Consider the following 19,068-nt stretch of genomic DNA (forward strand, 5'->3'; position numbering starts at 1 on the left):
GAGAAAATATTACAAGCTGCCAGAAGGAAACAATTCAAGTATTGTGGAAACACAATCAGGATAACACAAGATTTAGCAGCTTCTATATTAAGGGACCTGAAGGCATGGAATATAATATTCTGGAGGGCAAAGGAGATAGGATTACAACCAAGAATCACCTACGCAGCAAAACTGAGTATAATCCTTCAGAGGGAAAAATGGTCATTCAGTGAAATAGAAGACTTTCAAGCATTCCTGATGAAAAGACCAGAGCTGAATACAAAATTTAACTTTCAAATACAGGACTCAAGTGGAACATGAAGAGGTAAACAGGAAAGAGAAATCATAAGAGACTTATTAAGATTGAACTGTTCACCTTCCTGCATGGAAAGATGATATTTATAACTCATGAGACCTTTGTCAGTATTAGGGTAGTTGGAGGGAAAAAATTATGTGTATGTATGTATGTATAGATAGATAGATAGATAGATAGATAGATAGATAGATAGATAGATAGATAGATAGAGGGCACAGGGTGGGTTGAAGATGAAGGGGTGATACCTGGTGAATAAAATTAAGGGGTGAGAGAGGATTATACTAAGAGAAGGAGAAAGGGAGAGGTAGGATGGGGTAAATTATCTCACAAAAAAAAAACAGAAAAGAAAAGGCTCTTACAGTGGAGGGGAAATGGAGGAAGGTGAGAGGGAATGAGTGGATCTTATTCTCATAGGATTTGGCTTAAGGAGGGAATAACATCCACATTCAATGGGGTATGGAAATCTGTCTTACCCTACAGGAAAATGGGGGGGAAGGGGACAAGAGAGCAGGTGGATGATAGAGAGGAGGGCAGATTGGGAAAGGGGTTAATCAGAAGTAAATACTTCTGAGGAAGGACAGGGTCAATAGAAAGAATAGAATAAATGGGAGGGGGGATAGGATTAAGGGAAATAGAGTTAGTTTTTCAGAACATGTCTACTGTGGAAGTGTTTGGCATAACCGCATGTGTACAACCTATATTGAGTTGCTTGCCTTTTCAATGAGGGTGGGTGGGGAGGGAGGAAGAGAGAAAATTTGAAACCTGAAGTTTTAAAAACATATGTTTAAAAAAAAGGTTTTCACATGCTCCTGGGAAATAAGAAATACAGGAAATGGGGTACAGAAGTCTATCCTGCCCTACAGGAAAATAGAAGGGGCAAGGGATAAGAGAATGGGGGAGAGATAGAAGAGAGGACAGACTAGAGGAAAGGATATTCAGAATACATGCCATCTTGGGGTGGGAGGAGGGATGAGATGGAGTGAAAATTTGATACTCCAAAACTTGTGGAAGTGAATGTTGAAAGCTAAAAATATATAAATTCATATTTAAATAAATAAACAAATGAATGAATGAATGAATAGATAAATGAATGAATGAATAGATAAATGAATGAATGAATGAATGAATGAAGAGCAGTGGCTGCTTCCAGAGTTCTCAGCCCACAGATGGTAAGGGGGTTGAACAATTAGAAGATTACAGGGGTCTTTCACTAGCATTGAGGCAGGACTCTGTTGCTTTGCCCATACTTGGATCCAGGTCACAGCCTTTGGTGGCAGTCCCATGGCAAGAAGGAGCACTAGAAAAGCAGAGCTTGCAGCCACAGTGGAGGGAGAATCCTCTGCACAGTTTCAGGGCAGAAAAGAGTGCTTGTGGTGACTCACAGACCACAGCACAGGCCAGATGAGGAGTAAACACCTCTCCTTTCATCCTACCACCTTGGAAGAACTGAAAACTTATAGGTCCCTAGAAGTATTTCTGAAAACAGCTGCACAAAACCCCTAAAGCTTAGGACAGAGCTCCTTCCACCATAGAAGCAGAGCCCTACTTTAACAGTTCAAAGTCAAATATAGGCTGGGAAAATGAACAAACAACAGAAAAAAACTCTGACTATAGAAATTACTATGGTGACAAGGAAAATCAAAACACACACTCAGAAGATTGCAAAGTCAAAGCTCCTACATCCAAAGCCTCCAAGAAATATATGAATTAGTCTCAGGCCATGAGAGAGTTCAAAAAGGATTTTGAAAATCAGGTAAGAGAGGTAGTGGAAAAATTGGGAAGAGAAATGAGAGTGATGCAAGAAAATCATGAAAAACAAGTCAACAGCTTGCTAAAGGAGACACAAAAAAAATGCTGAAGAAAATAACACCTTTAAAAAATAGACTAGTCCAAATACTAAACGAAGTCCAAAAAGCCAATGAGGGGAGTGCCTTAAAAAGCAGAACTGGACAAATGGAGAAGGGGGTGCAAAGGCTCACTGAAGAAAATAATTCTTTAAAAATTAGAATGGAGCAAGTGGAAGCTAATGACTTTATAAGAAATTAAGAGGCAACAAAACAAAACCAAAAGAATGAAAAAATAAAAGACAATGTAAAATATCTCATTGGAAAAACAACTGACCTGGAAAATAAATCCAGGAGAGATCATTTTAAAATTATTGTTTTTCTTATCTTCTCAATGAGTAAGGAGTGGGGAGAGGAAAGGAGAGAATTTGGAACTGAAAATAAAGTAAAATTGAATTTGTAAAAAGATGATATAAGTGTTAACAATAAAGATTAAATTTTAAAGTGGAAAAAATAAATTCCTTCATAACCTGTTTCCTTCCTCCTTTCCAGTCTTCTTATATATTACTCCCTACCACATACTCTACAATTCAGTAACATTGGCTTCCAGCTGCCAGAAAAGGGAACTTAGCCTTTAAAAAGAGCCTTATAATCCTATGATTATTTTATTTCTACAAAGATAAATTATTCTACTCTAAATTATCTGCTACTAAATGATAAAGTCTTCTCAATCTATCTATTCACTAAATCTATAGGTAACAAAACACTCCATCTCCCAACTTCAGGCATTTTCACTGACTGCCCTCCATGCATGGAATTCTCTCTCTGCAGTCTCCATCATGTCTTTATCCCTGGCTTACTATGCTAGAGACTTCAGAGAACTTGGCCTTCTGTGGGATTTAGGATTTTCTCTCTCTTTTGGTTGAACTCCCAATGGGAGTACTCCTTCACTCAGAATTATCTGTTATATATTTTCTTATGCACACTGATTTCTCTGCTTGCGCGCTCTCTCTCTCTCTCTCTCTCTCCCTCTCTTTTTCTTCCTCTTAGCTATCAACTTGGATAAATGGGTTTCTCACCTACCTACTATGTATGTTCATTGTGGAACTGATATTTGGTGGGAAGGTAATTAAGCCTTACATATAAAGCTTGAATAATTAATGAAATAGCCATTGGAAGTTAGATTAAACCTAAAAAATCATATCCTAGACTAATAATATTTAAGAGAGCAGACTGACATAATTTTAGTCTGGTAATCATTCTCTCTGAGGAGAGCAGAATGGCCAAGCTTCTGTTTCCAACCTCCTGCTTCCCTTTCTGAAAGGAAATAAAGAAGAAGGTTGAGGGAGAAGAGGTTAGAGATGTCTATTGTGCCTCTCTTTGAGCCATACAATAATTGCCCATGCTATATGTGGGGGACAACCTTCACAATGTAAGATTAATAAATTCCTGTGGTCAATCTAAAAAAGGGGGGGGGGAACAAGCAATTATTAAGCATTTATGGTATACCAAGCACTGTGCAAAGCACTTAGAAATATTATCTCATTTTATCCTCACAACAACCTTGGGAGGTAGGTACTGTTATGATACCCATTCTACAGGTGAGGAAATTGAGACAGACAGAGGGTAAATCACTAAATGCCCAAGGTCACATAGCTAATGAGTGTCTGAAGTGGCATTTGAACTCAGTTCTTCTTTACTCCAGGTCCAGTCCTCAGTCTACTACTTTGGTCTTTCCTAGTCTTCACACCTCTCCACCCCACCCCAAGATTACTTCTCTGTATGTACTTTGCATATACCTACTAATTTACATGTCATCTTCCCCATTAGAATGTAAGCTCCTTGAAGACAGGGACAGTGCTTTTGCCTTTCTTTGTGTCCCAATGCTTAATACAATGCCTAGCATGCTGTCCCAAATGCTTGCAGACTGAGAAACAAATGAGCTTAAGTGAAGTCAGAAGCAGGGAGGGAGAGAGTGGGCTTCAAAGACCCATTTGGCATTCACCTCAGTGTCTAGATTCCTGGGAACTGGCACTGAGCAAGAGAGGGGATTGAAGCAAAATTAGACCATTCAGCAGCCCTGATGAGAAGTAACTTCAGGTATGCAAGTGAATGGGGAGAGACAGTCTTGTCTGAAGGCTGTGCTCTTCAAGCTCTTCAAAAGCAACATCTAAGGGAACCCAAATAGTCCCAGACACAAGTTACCTTGAGGATTCTGAAAAGGAAATCAGTTAGTATTGATTACTTTGATTTAATTTTTGTTTGATTATAGGACTAAACTCCCCTCTTTAGAAAAGCTAACCCTTGCAGCTACGTGGTGCAGTGGATAGAGCACCAGTCCTGAAGTCAGGACAAACTGAGTTCCAAATCTGGCCTCAGACCAAACACTTGACACTTACTAGCTGTGTGATACTGGGCAAGTCACTTAACCCCAATTGCCTAAAAGAAAAAAAAAAAAGCTAACCCTAACAGCTAACCCATACTAACATAGATAATCTCTTAAGTCTAGGTTACCTATAGATTTAGTGAATAGACAGATTGAGAAGACTTTATCATTTAGTAGCAGATAATTTAGAGTAGAATAATTTATCTTTGTAGAAATAAAATAATCATAGGATTATAAGGCTCTTTTTAAAGGCTAAGTTCCCCTTTCTGGCAGCTGGAGAAAGAAAGATTATCTAAAGATTAAGTTCTCTTTTTCCTTTTCCTTGAGCTAGAGTCTAAGTTGAGTAATGTCCACTGGAAAATGGTGGGAGGGAAGGGTTTGACTGCTAACCACAAATCATAAGTTCCCTCTTGAAAGCAAGCTTTCTGGTAACAAAAGACATCACCTGTAGAACGAGGACTTTTGGGGTAATCTCCCTTTGACAGCAAGTTGTTGCCAATAGTATGAATTTGAGCCAAGAAAGCCTGGCAGAAGCAAACTAGTCAGATGGCCAGCCTTGTCCAATTGAATTATGTATAAAAATCAGCTCTGTAAATTACTCTTTGTGTCTGACATCTGAGGAGTAAGAGGACCTGGTTTGATATGAAAATTCTAGCTTTGTAGATTAAATCATAAATACTAGGTAACTTTGTACCTTATTTCCTTTTTATTTCAGATAATTAATTTTAACAGTTCTGAGAACACTAGTTCTGCCAACTTCATAAGATTTCACATAAAATTTCTTTAGCCCCTTCTTATTCCTAAATGCAATCAAGTGAACAAAAATGCATTAAGCATCTGCTATGTGCCAGCCACTATGCTAAGTGCTGAGGACATCCCCCAAAAACAACAAAAGACAATCCCTGTTCTCAAGGAGCCTACTGTCTAATGGAAGTGACAACACACAAATAATTACATACGTGCATATTGGGCAACTAGGTTACAAGTGGATAGAGCACTGGGCCTGAAGTCACAAAGACTCATCTTCATGAGTTCAGATGTGGCCTTAGACATTATATGTGTGTGTGTGTGTGTGTGTGTGTGTGTGTGTGTGTGTGTGTACACATGTATATATAATTGTAGATGATCTCTGGGGAATGTGATAAAATTAAGGGGAATAGGAAAGCCTTCTTGCCAAAGGTAGGACTTAAGTTGAAATTTCTAGGAAACCAAGGAAACCAGGAGTCAGAGAAGAGGTGGGAGGGCCTTGAAGGCATGAGGAGCAAGCAGTGAAAATGCCTACAGTCAGGAGATTGAATGTTATCTGAAAGAACTGCAAAGAGGCTAGTGTCTTCCTTGGTATTTGAAGAGTAGGTAGTATACAGGAAAGTAACAACAATAATTTGTGCTTAAAGCTCAGAATTAAACTACGGCCAACATACAAGCTAGTTTTTAAAGAGGAAGAAGAACTAGCGACTCATTGCCAACTTTCACTGGATTAGGGAGAAAGCAAGGGAGTTCTAGAAAAACATCTACTTTTGCTTCATTGATTACACTAAAACCTCTGACTGTGCAGATCACAACAAAATGTGGCAAGTCCTCAGAGATGGGGTGACCAGATCATCTTACTTGTCTCCTGAGGAACCCATATGCAAGCCAAGAAGCAACAGCTGGAACTGAACATGGAACAATTAACTGGTTTAAGATTGGGAAAGGAGTACAACAAGGCTGTATATTTTCACCTTATTTTATTTAACTTATATCCAGAGTACATTATGTAAAAGGCCAGATTGGTTGAATCAATAGCCAGAATTAAGGTTGCTGCGAGAAATATTAAAAATCTCAGATATGCAGATGATACCACTCTGAAGGCAGAGAGTGAAGAGGAATTAAGAAGCCTCTTGATGAGGATGAAAGAGGAAAGTGTAAAAAGCTGGCTTGAAGCTTAATATATATATTTAAAAAACTAAGATCATGACAACTGGACCCATTACTTCCTGGCAAATAGAGGGAAAAGAAATAGAAATAATGTCAGATTTTATATGCTTGGGCTTAAAGATCACTGTAGATAATGACTACAGCCATGAAATTATAAGCTGCTTGCTCCACTGAAGGAAAGCTATGGCAAATCTGGACAGCATACTAAAAAGCAGAGACATCACCTTGCCAGCAAAGGTCCATACGATCCAAGTTATGGTTTACCCAATAGTAGTGTATAGCTGTGAGAGTTGGACTATAAGGAAAGTTGAGCACCACAGAATCTCTGCTTTGGAATTGTGATGATGAAGACTTTTAAGAGTGCTTAGACAGCAAGGGAATCAAATAAGTCAGTACTTAAGGAAATTAATTCAGGTTATTCACTGAAAGGTCAGACACTAAAACTAAAGTGTAAATACTCTGGCCACATATGAGAAGATGGTACTCATTAGAGCTAGCTAGGGGAGAAGTCAAAATTTAGTGGCAATAGCCTAGCAGATGTTTAAGAGAGAGAGAGGTGGTGGGTGGATTCTTCTAAAAACAATTGACACTTCTTCCCAGACAGCAAAAACAAAGTTGAGAAGAAATAGAGTACCTGATTCATATCCAGTGGATGGAATTGCAAGAGAGATGAACTCTAAGGTCATGGAGTAATAAAAGTTTGTGCATGAGTCAGTGGGAGAAAAAGAATTTAACAATCCTCCCACAACATCTACCCATTGAATGTATCATCAAAGAAGCTCCAGCTCATGCAGTTTTTTTTCTTCTGAAAATTGTTTTCCTTTATTTTAATTGTGAACTTAATACCAAATAGTATAAGCATTTGCATGTACATTATAGAACTGGAGGGAGGGAATAAGCATGCATTAAGTACCCGCTATGTGCCAAGCACTGTGTTCAGTGCTTTACAAATATCATTTGATCTTTACAACAACCTGTGAAGTAGGTGCTATTATTATTCCCATTTTACAAGTTGAGGAAACTAAGGTAGACTTGTCCAGGGTCATACAGCTCCAGTCTTCCTGACTCCAGACCCAGTAATCTATATACTGCACTACCTGATTGCCTATCTGCCTGTTAAGAAAAAAAAAGGAAATTGTACATGAAACTCTAAATCTTTATTATGTACAGTTTGCTTTTCAAGTATGTAATAAAGTCAACATATAAAGCTACTCTTTCAAAGTTATCCCGCTTTTTCGCGCTTCCTTCTGGCCTTCTTTCTGTTCTTTTTGAATTTTTTATTTTTGGAGAAGGTTGAGGGAGGAACTTTACTCCTTGCCCCTCTCTTCCTGTTACCACCCCCACTGGAAAAAAAAAAAGAAGAAAAAGTGAATACAGTAAAACTACGAAAAGTAAGCATGGCTCAAAAGAAAAGCTATGGGAAGACAAGCCCATCTCTTCAGAGGCAGCAATCCACAAGGGTTGTGCATTACACATCACTTTCAGACTTTTTCAATGTATGGATCAGTTATACTGAATTTTTTTCCTCTTCTTTTTTTCTTTTTGTCTTAACAAATACTATTTATTATATGGGATGGTTGTCTGGGAGGAGAAGGAAGACAGATACTTAAGAAAACTATGGAGATGTTTAAAAAAACTAAATGCATCAATAAAAACATTAAAAATAAAAACAAATCACTATAACAAATATACGTAATTAAGGAAAACAAATTTCTTCATTTGACATGTCTAAAAATGTGTTCGCATTCTGTATTGTGAGTCTATCATTTGTGGAGGTGGGAGCGGGGCTGTGAGCGGGTACCATAGCTTCATTATCTTCATTAACTGTATGTACTATGAATCATTACATAATAGGTTTCAGTGTTTGCAATTAAATTAATGCACACTTTTCCTTAGAGCTACCACAAATACCAGCAACTCTACACTTTTAAACAATATGACATTTATAAAATATCCATCTTTTGAGCTTGTTGGAGTTCACACAATCTTTTGGAAAGCTCTGGCTTCCAGCTCCTTCCTTACCCACTTTCTCCCTCCTGGTATCCCTCAGGCTACTTTTCATGTAGAATACATTCCAAAGCATTATGAACCTTTACAAAGTACTAAGAGTTAAGATTAGCAGTTTCCAAGGCTATAGTGACTGTGTTGTTCCTGCCTTTCTCTGTTTGGGAAAAAGTTATCTGCATAGGCAATCTGCCCTTCTATTCTCATCCTAACTTCGGGAGGGAAAGAAACTTCTTTTAATATAAGGCCTGAGGATTCATAATTGAGGATCTTGACATTCAGCACCAGGGCTAGTGGTCTGGGAGTACCTGATAAGACTTTTCCAGCAAGCTTTCTGGAGGCCTTATTCTTTGATCATCTAGAATGGAAATTCTAGGCCTGAGAAAGTCTTTAACCTTAATATCTTTAGAAGTTAAATTTTTTTTAATTTCACTATATACAAAGGTATTACATGTTTGTTCAGTTATTGTCCAAAAATTCAGCAAAATCCTTCCACTTTGGTCATATGCTTAATCCAACAATAAATTCAAGCAATTAAGAGGTTAATTGGATTTGATAGTCATCAAGGCTCTTCAAATGGGTGCTTTATATCACTCACATTAAAGATACTTGTGTAATAGGTGTATGGCTAGCTGCCACACACACTATAAGATCTCACACCTCTCATGGAACCCTTTGGACACCTACTCACTCTTTGGGCTAATTTGGTCACTCTAAGCTATTCTCATAGTTCAAAAAAGGCTTAGTTTCCAAAGAAGGCTTACGTCCCCATGATTACATTCAAACTCTGTCAAGGTCCTTGGGGCAAGCCAATTGTGGGGATATATATACTCCTCTTACCCCTCTAGATCTTGTGCCCCAACCTATTTGTTTCCATGTACTCAAACCAGCCACTCACAATTATGACACTTCCTGTTTTAAACATAAACATTTACTTAGCAATAAGGCAAAAGAAATAATAACAAAAGAAACAGCAAAAGAAAACAATAACAAAAAGAAATAGTAAATAATAACAAGTAATTACATACTAAAAATAAATTCAGAAATAATAAATACACTGAAGTCCATGCATAGACCTGGATCACATTCTACTACTAATTCATTTCATATCTATGGAGGAAAGTGAGCACATCTTTGTGAAAATTTGTCAGGGAGGCATGAATGAGGAAAACCCATGTAATTAAAGTAATTCACAACTCTGGAACTATAAACTTGAAAGTCTTCTTTCTCCCTCAGAATCTACCCATAAAAGTTCTGCTAGGTGATGAGTTTAAGGCAGAAACAAGCCAAGATCCAGCTCAACATCTCAATAAAGTTGTTACATCTTTTCTAATATATTTAATAAAATCATGATATTATGCCTAAACCAATTATTCTGGGTTGGTCATGAGTATAGCTGCAACATTACTCAATAATAAAGGCACATATTTCATATATTATTGTATAATGCCATTGATTTTAACAGATCAGAGCTTTCTGAACTTGTTTTAGAAGAACTGAGATAAATATGAATTTATTTTATCTCTAGGCCACTAAGAATATAATCCCAGTTGACCAATGCAGGGACAACATTCATCATAAGAGCAAAAGGCTTTAGTTTCACTACATGGATGCACTTAGTCAGAGAAGACAATTTTCCTTTTGGTTTCCTAGTGGATTATCTTCTTAATGATGTAGTGGACTGCAGGTCACATTTTGATAACTTGGTTATATAATAATCAGAATTCAATACATTTTCTACATAACAATTTCATCCATACTTTTCAACTCTAATCAAGACAACAAACACAATCATGTAATTTGGTTTTTGTGCACAATATTTTTAAAGACAGAGATCTATCATAGCTAAATAAAGCTCTTAACAATGAAAAGAAATCAGAGCAAGGTTCTAATAAGTGAACTTCGTGGCCATCTAAAATGAATTAGCTTTTCACAATTATTTGCAATTATGCACAGCTTCAAACATATAACAGTAATAAGCAGGAAAGGGACTGTGGGTAACTATTTGAGGCTGAAATACAGCCACTTTGAACAGGAAAAAAGAATTGAATGCATAACCTCCACACAGAATGTCTTTTCACTCTTATCAATCATTCATGTAGCACATATAGCGAGGTAGACTCAGAGACAGGAAGACCCAGGCTCAAGTCCCACCTTTGACAAATACTGGCTGTATAGCCCACATATCTCACAAATCACTTAGCTTTTCAGTACCCTAGGCCAGGGGTGTCAAACTCAGATAAAAATGGGCACCACTAATCCATACATAAGGATCCCTGCAGGCCCTTGGTTTTGAAATGTAATGTTATCTGTATTTTATAGTATTTTTATTTATTTTGTTAAATATTTCCCAATTACATTTTAATCTGGTTTGAGCCATCCCACATGGGCAGCTGGCTCACATGACACCCTTGCTCTATACAACTCTTTAACTTGCCTAGAGGACTATAAGGTGAAAAAAAAAAAAGGTCAAAATGCCTGGGTAGAGAGCCCCTTCACAGGGGAGTTCTCTATGCCAGTGAAATCACAGGCCTAGTCCCTGGCCTGATCCTTCCTGTTGGTGACAAGAGCTTTCATTCTGTTGAGAAGACAAACACAAACTGCCATTTTAAAGCATGCAATAAAATAAATTTCCATGGAAAGCACAGTGACAATATCATATTGTCCAGTGTTAATAAAAGTCAAGTTAAGAAATTGTTTTTCCAAATAATCCTTTGCTCCTATGACTCAGGGAATTTATTTGATAAAGTCTGAAAACAAATGTATGTGTACAGGTGTGTTTGTGTGTGTGTGTGTGTGTGTGTGTGTGTATATGTGTATGTGTATATATATATATATACATACACATATACATATACATATATATATACATACATTCAATACTTACGTTCTTGGATTCTATATTTGGGAACTCATGTACTTGCTAAAATTTATTTGTAACCCCAAAATCAATATTTGTAGTGATTTCATGGTCATTTACAGATATGCGCAGGGCAGTGAAAAATTTGAGTTGCCTTATGCACAAATTCTCAACTGAGGCAAAGCAAGGTGACATTTGCCTTCTTTCAGTTCAAATGCTGTAAACGAGTATCCTATTCATGATCTGTTTACAGCTCCTTTGGCATTTTGGTGTTTTTTTGTTGGTGATTTTGCTATTTAAAATGGTCCCAAGTGTAGTGCTGAAGTACTGTCCAGTGTCCCTAAGCACAAGAAGTCTGTGATGTTCCTTGGGAAAAAACACATGTTAGGTAAGCTTCATTCAGGCCTGAATGATAGTACTGGTAGCCATGAGTTTAATATTAGTGAGTCAATAATATGGTCCATCCAGAAAAAGGACAAGGGAATCCACTGATCTGTACCCAAGGCTGCTCCAGAAAGCACTGAAGTAATGTTGTGACCAGAGGCTCCAAGAAACCTAATCCTGTATTTCTCTTGGAATATTGGTTTGATACTTGTAATTCAGTGTTCTTGGAGACTTTATGGAATATAACTACCACAAATGAGAATCAAATACACATGTGTTTGTACAACATATCATATATATACTAAACCCCTTTGATATATTTATCAAACCAAGCCTCTTTTAGAGGAGAGAGAGAGAGAGAGAGAGAGAGAGAGAGAGAGAGAGAGAGAGAGAGAGCACTCACCAGCCCTGGAGTCAGGAAGAGGAAGAGTTGAGTTCAAATACAGCCTCAGACACTTACTAGCTCTGTGACCCTGGGCAAGTCACTTAACCCTGTTTTCCTCAGTTTCCTCATCTGTAAAATAACCTGGAGAAGGAAATGGCAAACCACTCCAGTATCTTTGCTAAAAAAAATCCCAAATGGGGTCACAAAGAGTTGGACGCGACTAAACAACAAATATAAATAGAGAGTTTAGTTTTTTGGTCATTGAAAAGGTCAACCTTTTGAAAAAGGGCTCATTCAGCTTTGAAATATTGATTCACAAAGTTAAACTTATCATTTAGACAATGCCTAGTTCCGTTGAATGAAGCAGCAAGAAGTAGCAGAAATGCAAAACTATTGTTACCAAGAAGGCATTTCTTCTACCATGGGAATGTAAACTAAATTTTTCTCTTTGTATTGACTCATAGGCTGGCAACCAAGAGCAAACCATCCTCTATGCATCGACAATCATTTCGAAATTACTATTTAAATATAATGGTAATGGTCAATTAGCCCAGTCCTTATGAGCAGGCAAAGCGCACTCTGCTGATTCCATCCCTATGTGGACTTTGTAGCATGTACTGATATTCTGTCACTGCTTCTAGTCCACAGTTGTTATTTAGCCTTCATTCTTGAAGAGGACCAAGACATCAGCAGGTGATGTTCTGACTTGCAAGTGAATTGGATTTAAGTGAGAGAGGACTGTGTCAAGTCGCCAGCCTCACTCTCTCCTCCAGAGTCATCTGAATCCAATGGCGAGATACAGATCAGGATGACTGGAGACGGCCCCACTCTAGTCCATGAGATGAGATGAAGCATGAAAAGAAGAGAAATCTCTTTTGATCTACTGGAGTGCCATTCAAAAAGAACCATCAAACCAAAATAATGCTGATCCCCAATTAAGCGCTAGAGCTTAATTAGGCTCTTGAGTAGGAAAGATGCCTCAGGCCTTTGTCTCCTCAACTAGGGCATATGGGTGCTGAGTACACCGCCCTGCTATTGTTGTCTCTTCTGTGTGTAATTTTCCTCTCTTTTACTTGAATAAAATTGGAGATGGCTATAAACTTGGGAATTCAGGGTAAGAAGCATGAGAAATTTTTTTTAATAGCCTCGCTTTCTATAGTGTTTTACTTTTCACAAAGCACCCTCCATCCCCCAATGGAAAGAAGGTTCTTTGACTGAAGGTGAGAGAACAATTAGGGGGAGGAGGGGGTTAAAGAGAGAAAGTAAAACAATATTATTGTTATTATTTTAAAAATTCTTTATCAGCCAAAATCGTTAAGGCTTTATTAAAATTCCAGAGATTACCAAAACTAATTTACCTTAAAATGAAAACTGCCTTCATGAATACAGATTCTCTTTCACTGTCTGGAAAGCCCCATAATGACATCATTATTGTGACTCTGCTTGGGAGCTGAAGGAAGCACTTAAAGTATCAGCTTTGGTTTCATATTACCAGTCTATAAGAAGAAAATGTGATCATCTTTTTGAAAGACAGTGTGAACATTTGTTGAGACCCTACTGGGTAGTACTTTGCTAGGCACTACAGTTACCGAAAACTAGACCTGAAGGATAGACCATGGGATGTATTAATCTCCCACTGGCCTATTAGTGATGGAAGCTATGACACTCAGAGGGCATCTTTTGCATATGCAGAAGTCAAAATCAAATTTAATGCAAACAATGGCAAAAATTAAATTTAAAAATCAAACTAATTTTTGATGCCATTCTACGACAATTATCGAATATTCTCCTGTATACTGCAGGCATTCACCCCCAAATCAAGTGCTACCCTTCCTCCCCCATTGGTCCATGCCCTTCTCTGCCATCCTCTTCCCAGACCCTATAGTCCTGGAGTCCCCAAACCCCTCCAGGGTCTCCTAGTCATCTCTCCTCACTCTGATAATTATCTGCAATTTATTCTGTCTATACCTTGTTTGCACATAGTGATGTATATGTACCCCATCCCATCCCATTAGATTGAGATCTCCTTGAGGGCAGGGACTATTTTTGCCTTTCTTTGTGTTCCTAGGGCATGGCACATTTAGCTGGCACATAGTAGGCACTTAATAAATGCTTATTGAAGGATTGACTGACTCCCATCCCAGGGAGCTCGACATCATCCTCCACCTGTTCCCTCCCATCTCATGCCCAAGCCCCACCCTAGCCTTTCCCTCCTCCTCTGGGCGGGAAGCAACAGTTTGGTAATTTATGGGCTTGCTGCTAAAAGAACAGAAGGTTAGCTTGCAACCATAAGGCTTGGTGTCAGACACACAAAAACCTTGCAGCAGCAGAACCAGGTGAGCCTCGGGAAGCCTCTGTCCCAACATCTGTCTGTCTGCCTGTGCTGCAGGTAAGTGGTCCCTCCTGCATGCACCCCTCCTCCCCAGCTCAACCCCTCCTGTCCCTTTGCCCAGATCTTTCTTATTCAGACTAGTCCTGCAAAAGGAGAAGGGATAGTTAGAGCCTTTAAAAGTCTGCTTTGTCTGTGATGCATTCCTATCCACCCAAGAGAGGCTTTCTGCTAATGTGTCATCGTCTTTCACCCCAAACCATTCCCTCTTCCAAACTTCTCTTCTACTGTTGAGGGCACCACCAACCTCTCAGTCACCCAGGCTCAGTTACTTAGGTGCCATCCTCGCCTCCCTACTGTCTCTCACATTTCATATCCAAGCACTCATCAAATCCTGTCCTTTCTACCCCTAGAATATGCCCCCTTCTCCCCTCGGACACTACAATGAACCTGGTGCACACCATCATCACCTCGTGCCTAGACTATTCCATGCTTCTGGTCAGTCTTGCCTCAAGTCTCTCTCTATTCCAGTTTATCTTCCCTCAGCTGTCCAATTGATCTTCCTAAAGCCCAGATCTGACCATGTCACAAGCTTCTCCTTCACCCTGTTCAAAACTCCACTGGCTCCCTCTCACCTCCAGGATCAAATCTAAAATTCTCTGTTTAGCTTTTAAAGCCCTTCAGAACCTCCCCCCATCCCACCTTTCTAGTCTTCTTTCACCTTACTACAGGACCCAGAGACTCTAGTCTTCTTGCTCTTCCTCGAATAAGACATTCTGTCTTCCAGCTCCAGGCATTTTCACCAGGTCCCCCTTGACTGGAATTCCCTCTCAACTCTACCTCTGGGCTTCCCTGCCTTCCTTTAAGTCTCAGCGAACTTCCCCTTTGGGCAAGAAACTTTTCTTAAGCCTCCTTAATTCTAGCGCCTTTCCTCTGACAGGATAGCCAACTGATCCTGTTTATATCTCATTTGTAAATAATTGTTTGCAGACGTTAGACTGGGAGCTCCATGAAAGCAGGGACTGTCTTTTGCCTTTCTTTGTATCCCCAGTGCTTAGCACAGTGGCTGGCAGGGTCCCCTACTTCCTTTCATTCTCTCTGTCTGCCCTAATCCTGTGGCAGCTCAGTGATGCCACTTCCCCATCTCTCTCTCTCTCTCTCTCTCTCTCTCTCTCTCTCTCTCTCTCTCTCTCTCTCTGTGTGTGTGTGTGTGTGTGTGTGTGTGTGTGTGTGTCTTTGTCTCTGTCTCTCTCTTTCTCTCTCTGTCTCTGTGCCTGTCTGTCTGTCTCTGTCTCTTTCTGTCTCTGTCACTGTCTGTCTCTGTCTGTCTCTCCCTCCCTCTTTCCCTCTCTCTCTCTCTCTCTGTCTCTCTCTGTGTCTCTCTGTCTCTGTGTCTCTCTGTGTCTGTCTCTCTCTGTGTGTCTGTCTCTCTGTCTCTCGCTCTATCTCTCTCTGTGTCTCTCTCTGTGTCTCTTTGTCTCTGTCTCTTTCTCTCTCTGTCTTTGTCTGCCTCTGTCTGTCTGTCTCTGTCTCTCTCTCTCTCTCTCTTTCTCTTTCTCTATCTCCTCCATTCCACTCCTACAGCTAAGGAAGTTCCCTGGGGCTGGTAAATAATCTTGCTAAGTACAGACCAAGGAAGCCTCAGAGTGGTCCCCTGACAGGAGTTATTTTTGCTTAGCTCAGTATATCCCAAGACACAACTCCCCAGTTCCTAGTGATTCCTCCTGGGAGAACCAGCTGAAATATCTGCTCCCCAGGAAAAGGTGAAGGCTAGTTAAGAGAGAAGGAATCGCACAATGCCAGGAATATAGTAGGTCTTTAATAAATGCTTGCTGATTGTTATAGATTGCTAATAGAGGTAGTTAGTCCGTAAACTAGATAGAGCAAAGGACTTGCATTCAGGAAAATCTGAGTTCAAATGTGGCCTCAGACACTAAGCTAGCTATGAGATCCTGGGGCAGGCTAATTGATTTTGCAACACTTCAATTTCCTCATCTCTAAAATGGAAGTAATAATAATACCTACTTCCCAGGGTTGTTGTGAGTTAATATTTGTAAAGCACTTTGCACACCTTAAAACACTTATTATTATTGGTCTTAGATACTACAAGATGTTCCTAGGGGAAGAGGTTTTGTGTATCAGGGAGGAGAGCTCTTGCCCAAGTTCGGTTGTTAGGATTTGGTGTGAAAGAAGCTGACTTGAGGTCAACAGATATATTTGTAAAACACTTAGCACAAGGCCTGGTATACAGTAGGTGCTTAACAATTGCTTGTTTCCTTCCCTCTCTTTCCCAGATCAATTAACCGAACCCTCCTAGAGTGGGATCTTGGCCCCAGGCTGCCCAAACAAAAACTTGGATGAAAATCAGGATCTAGAAGCAGCAGAAGATAAACTGAGGCCATAGATAACAGTGAATATGACAGGGCTTCTTTTAAGATTTTCAAAATATTAGCTAATGATTACTCTATGAAATATCTCCCATTATTATCTCTCATTTTACAGAAGAGGAAACTGAGGCACAGAGAGGTTAAATAAGGTTGTCCAGGGCCACACAGCTAATGTCTAAGGCAGCATCTTCCCGATGGTAACCCCAGCTGTCCTCCCACCCTGTCCTTTTCCTCCCCTACCCCTAACACACATCCCATGTGTCCTCAAGGCTAGACATCCCCTTTGTTTCAATGAATCATCATATGGTATAAATTTCAGGCCCATCCCCCTCCTCGTTGCCCTTCTCTGGTCACTCCAGCTTATCCATTTCCATTTCTATCTCCCATGCTGGGCTGCCTCAAGAGCTGCAGGGTGGGGGGATAGAGAATCAGGTAGCACTTCTTGGAGGAGGGAGAGATTGATGGAAAAGAAGGGTGGGGTGTCACTGGCCATAAAAGTGAAAGCTAGGAGGAGCCTTAGAGACTAGAGATCATTCTTTTTATAGAGATAGAGACTGAGGTTCAGAAAAGGGACAGTAATTAGTCAAAAGTCATAGCTAGGAATCAGCAGAGCCCAGAATTAAGCCAGGTCCTCTGTCTACAAATGCATTTCTCTTTGCAATGAGCCTGGAGGGGTCAGGGATGGTGGGAAGGAGACCTCTGAAAGTCAGGAGGCAAAGCCTGGACTGAAGCCAATTAGACAGACCTTGAGGGTTGGAACAATGTTGTTTCTGGTTGAATCAGAGAAACAATGTAGTATGATAAGAAAAAGAAGAAAATAAAAGATGGAAGAAAAAGAACTTAGAGAAAAGAGACTTAGGTCTAATTCTTCAACTACTAACAACCATATGCTCCAGATGGCGAACATAGGAGGAATGCAAATCAAACAGATTCTGGGATTATATCTCGTGCCAGTTAAACTGGCAAAGATGATAAAATATGGGAATGAGCAATGGTAAAGGGGTCATGGAAGGAAGGGTACACTAATACATTGTTGGTGGAGCTGAGAGTCCAACCATTCTGGAAAGCAATTTGAAATAATCAATTATTCATCAAGTATTTATGGTTTGTTTAAAGTTTTGTGTGAGGAAAGTCACCTGGCCTCTCAAGTTGCTAAATTTGACACTCATTGGTACAGGAAGTCCCTAGACTAACAAAATCATAGGTGTAGCCTCCACACAAAATAGAGCAAACCTTGCTATGCAAGAAGCTTCCATTGTATCAGGGGAAATAGAAGTACATACAGAATAAACCAAGGGAGAGAGACTAGACCTCTAATTTCATTAGTACTGGGACCTCCCAGGTAAGGAAACTCCTGCCACTGATGCGCATTGGCACATTATATAGTCTCAGCTGCCTGGGACATGGAGAGGTTAAGTGATTTGCCCAGGCTTACACAGCCAGAATGGGTCAGAGGTAGAACTCAAACCTGCAGTTCCCCAAGCTTTGAGATCGACTCTCCAACCACCTATGCCTGGCTCACCTCCAGCAGTCTAACAGGTCCAGCAGGTCCCACCCCTCCCAAGGCTCCACCCTCCATCAGGCCCCGCCCCCTGCATAGGAAGGGCCCTCTTTAAGCATTGTCCCAAAAGAGATGGAGGAGGAGAAGAATGCTAAGAGGTCCCACGTGGCCCCAACCTATTTCATCACTTGTAAAAATTGCCCCAGGTTTATTTCTCCTCCCCCGCTGGGACTTCCGGTCTTGTCTCTTCGTCACTCTGTCCCTCCATTAGACCACGCCCCTAAGGTTAGGGCAGCCCTCTAGAAGCATCCCCTCAAAGGAGATCACCTGATTGTAAGCTCCTAAAGGGCAGAAACACTCAGGGGGACTCTGTTGAGTTTCGGGGGTAAAAAGACAAGACATTAAACCCAACCTCCCCTCTACGAGCTTACGTTCTTTTGGTTAGGGGCAAGGGGAGAGACAACAAGGACATATAGAATCATAGATTTAGAATTGGAAGGGGTCTTAGATTCAATACAATACGCATTAATTAAGGGCCAGGCACTGTGCTAAGTGCTAGGGGATACAAAAAGGCAAAAGTCAGTCCCTGCCCTCAAGAAGCTTATAGTCTAACGAGCGGGAGGGGATACAACATGCAAACAAACATCTGCAAAGCAAACAATAGACAGAATAAGTGGAAATAATTAAAAGAAGGAAAGCACTGGAATTAAAAGGGGTTGGGGAAGGCTTCCTGTAGAAGGTAAGATTCTAGAAGCCAGTTAGTCTCATTTTACAGGAGAGGAAACTGAGGCACACACAGGTTAAGTGACTTGCCTAAAGTGTCAAAAGTAGTCATT

The sequence above is a fragment of the Phascolarctos cinereus genome, unplaced genomic scaffold (genome assembly GCF_003287225.1).
Source record: "Phascolarctos cinereus isolate Bilbo 61053 unplaced genomic scaffold, phaCin_HiC Scaffold_4;HRSCAF=312, whole genome shotgun sequence".
NCBI lineage: Eukaryota > Metazoa > Chordata > Mammalia > Diprotodontia > Phascolarctidae > Phascolarctos > Phascolarctos cinereus.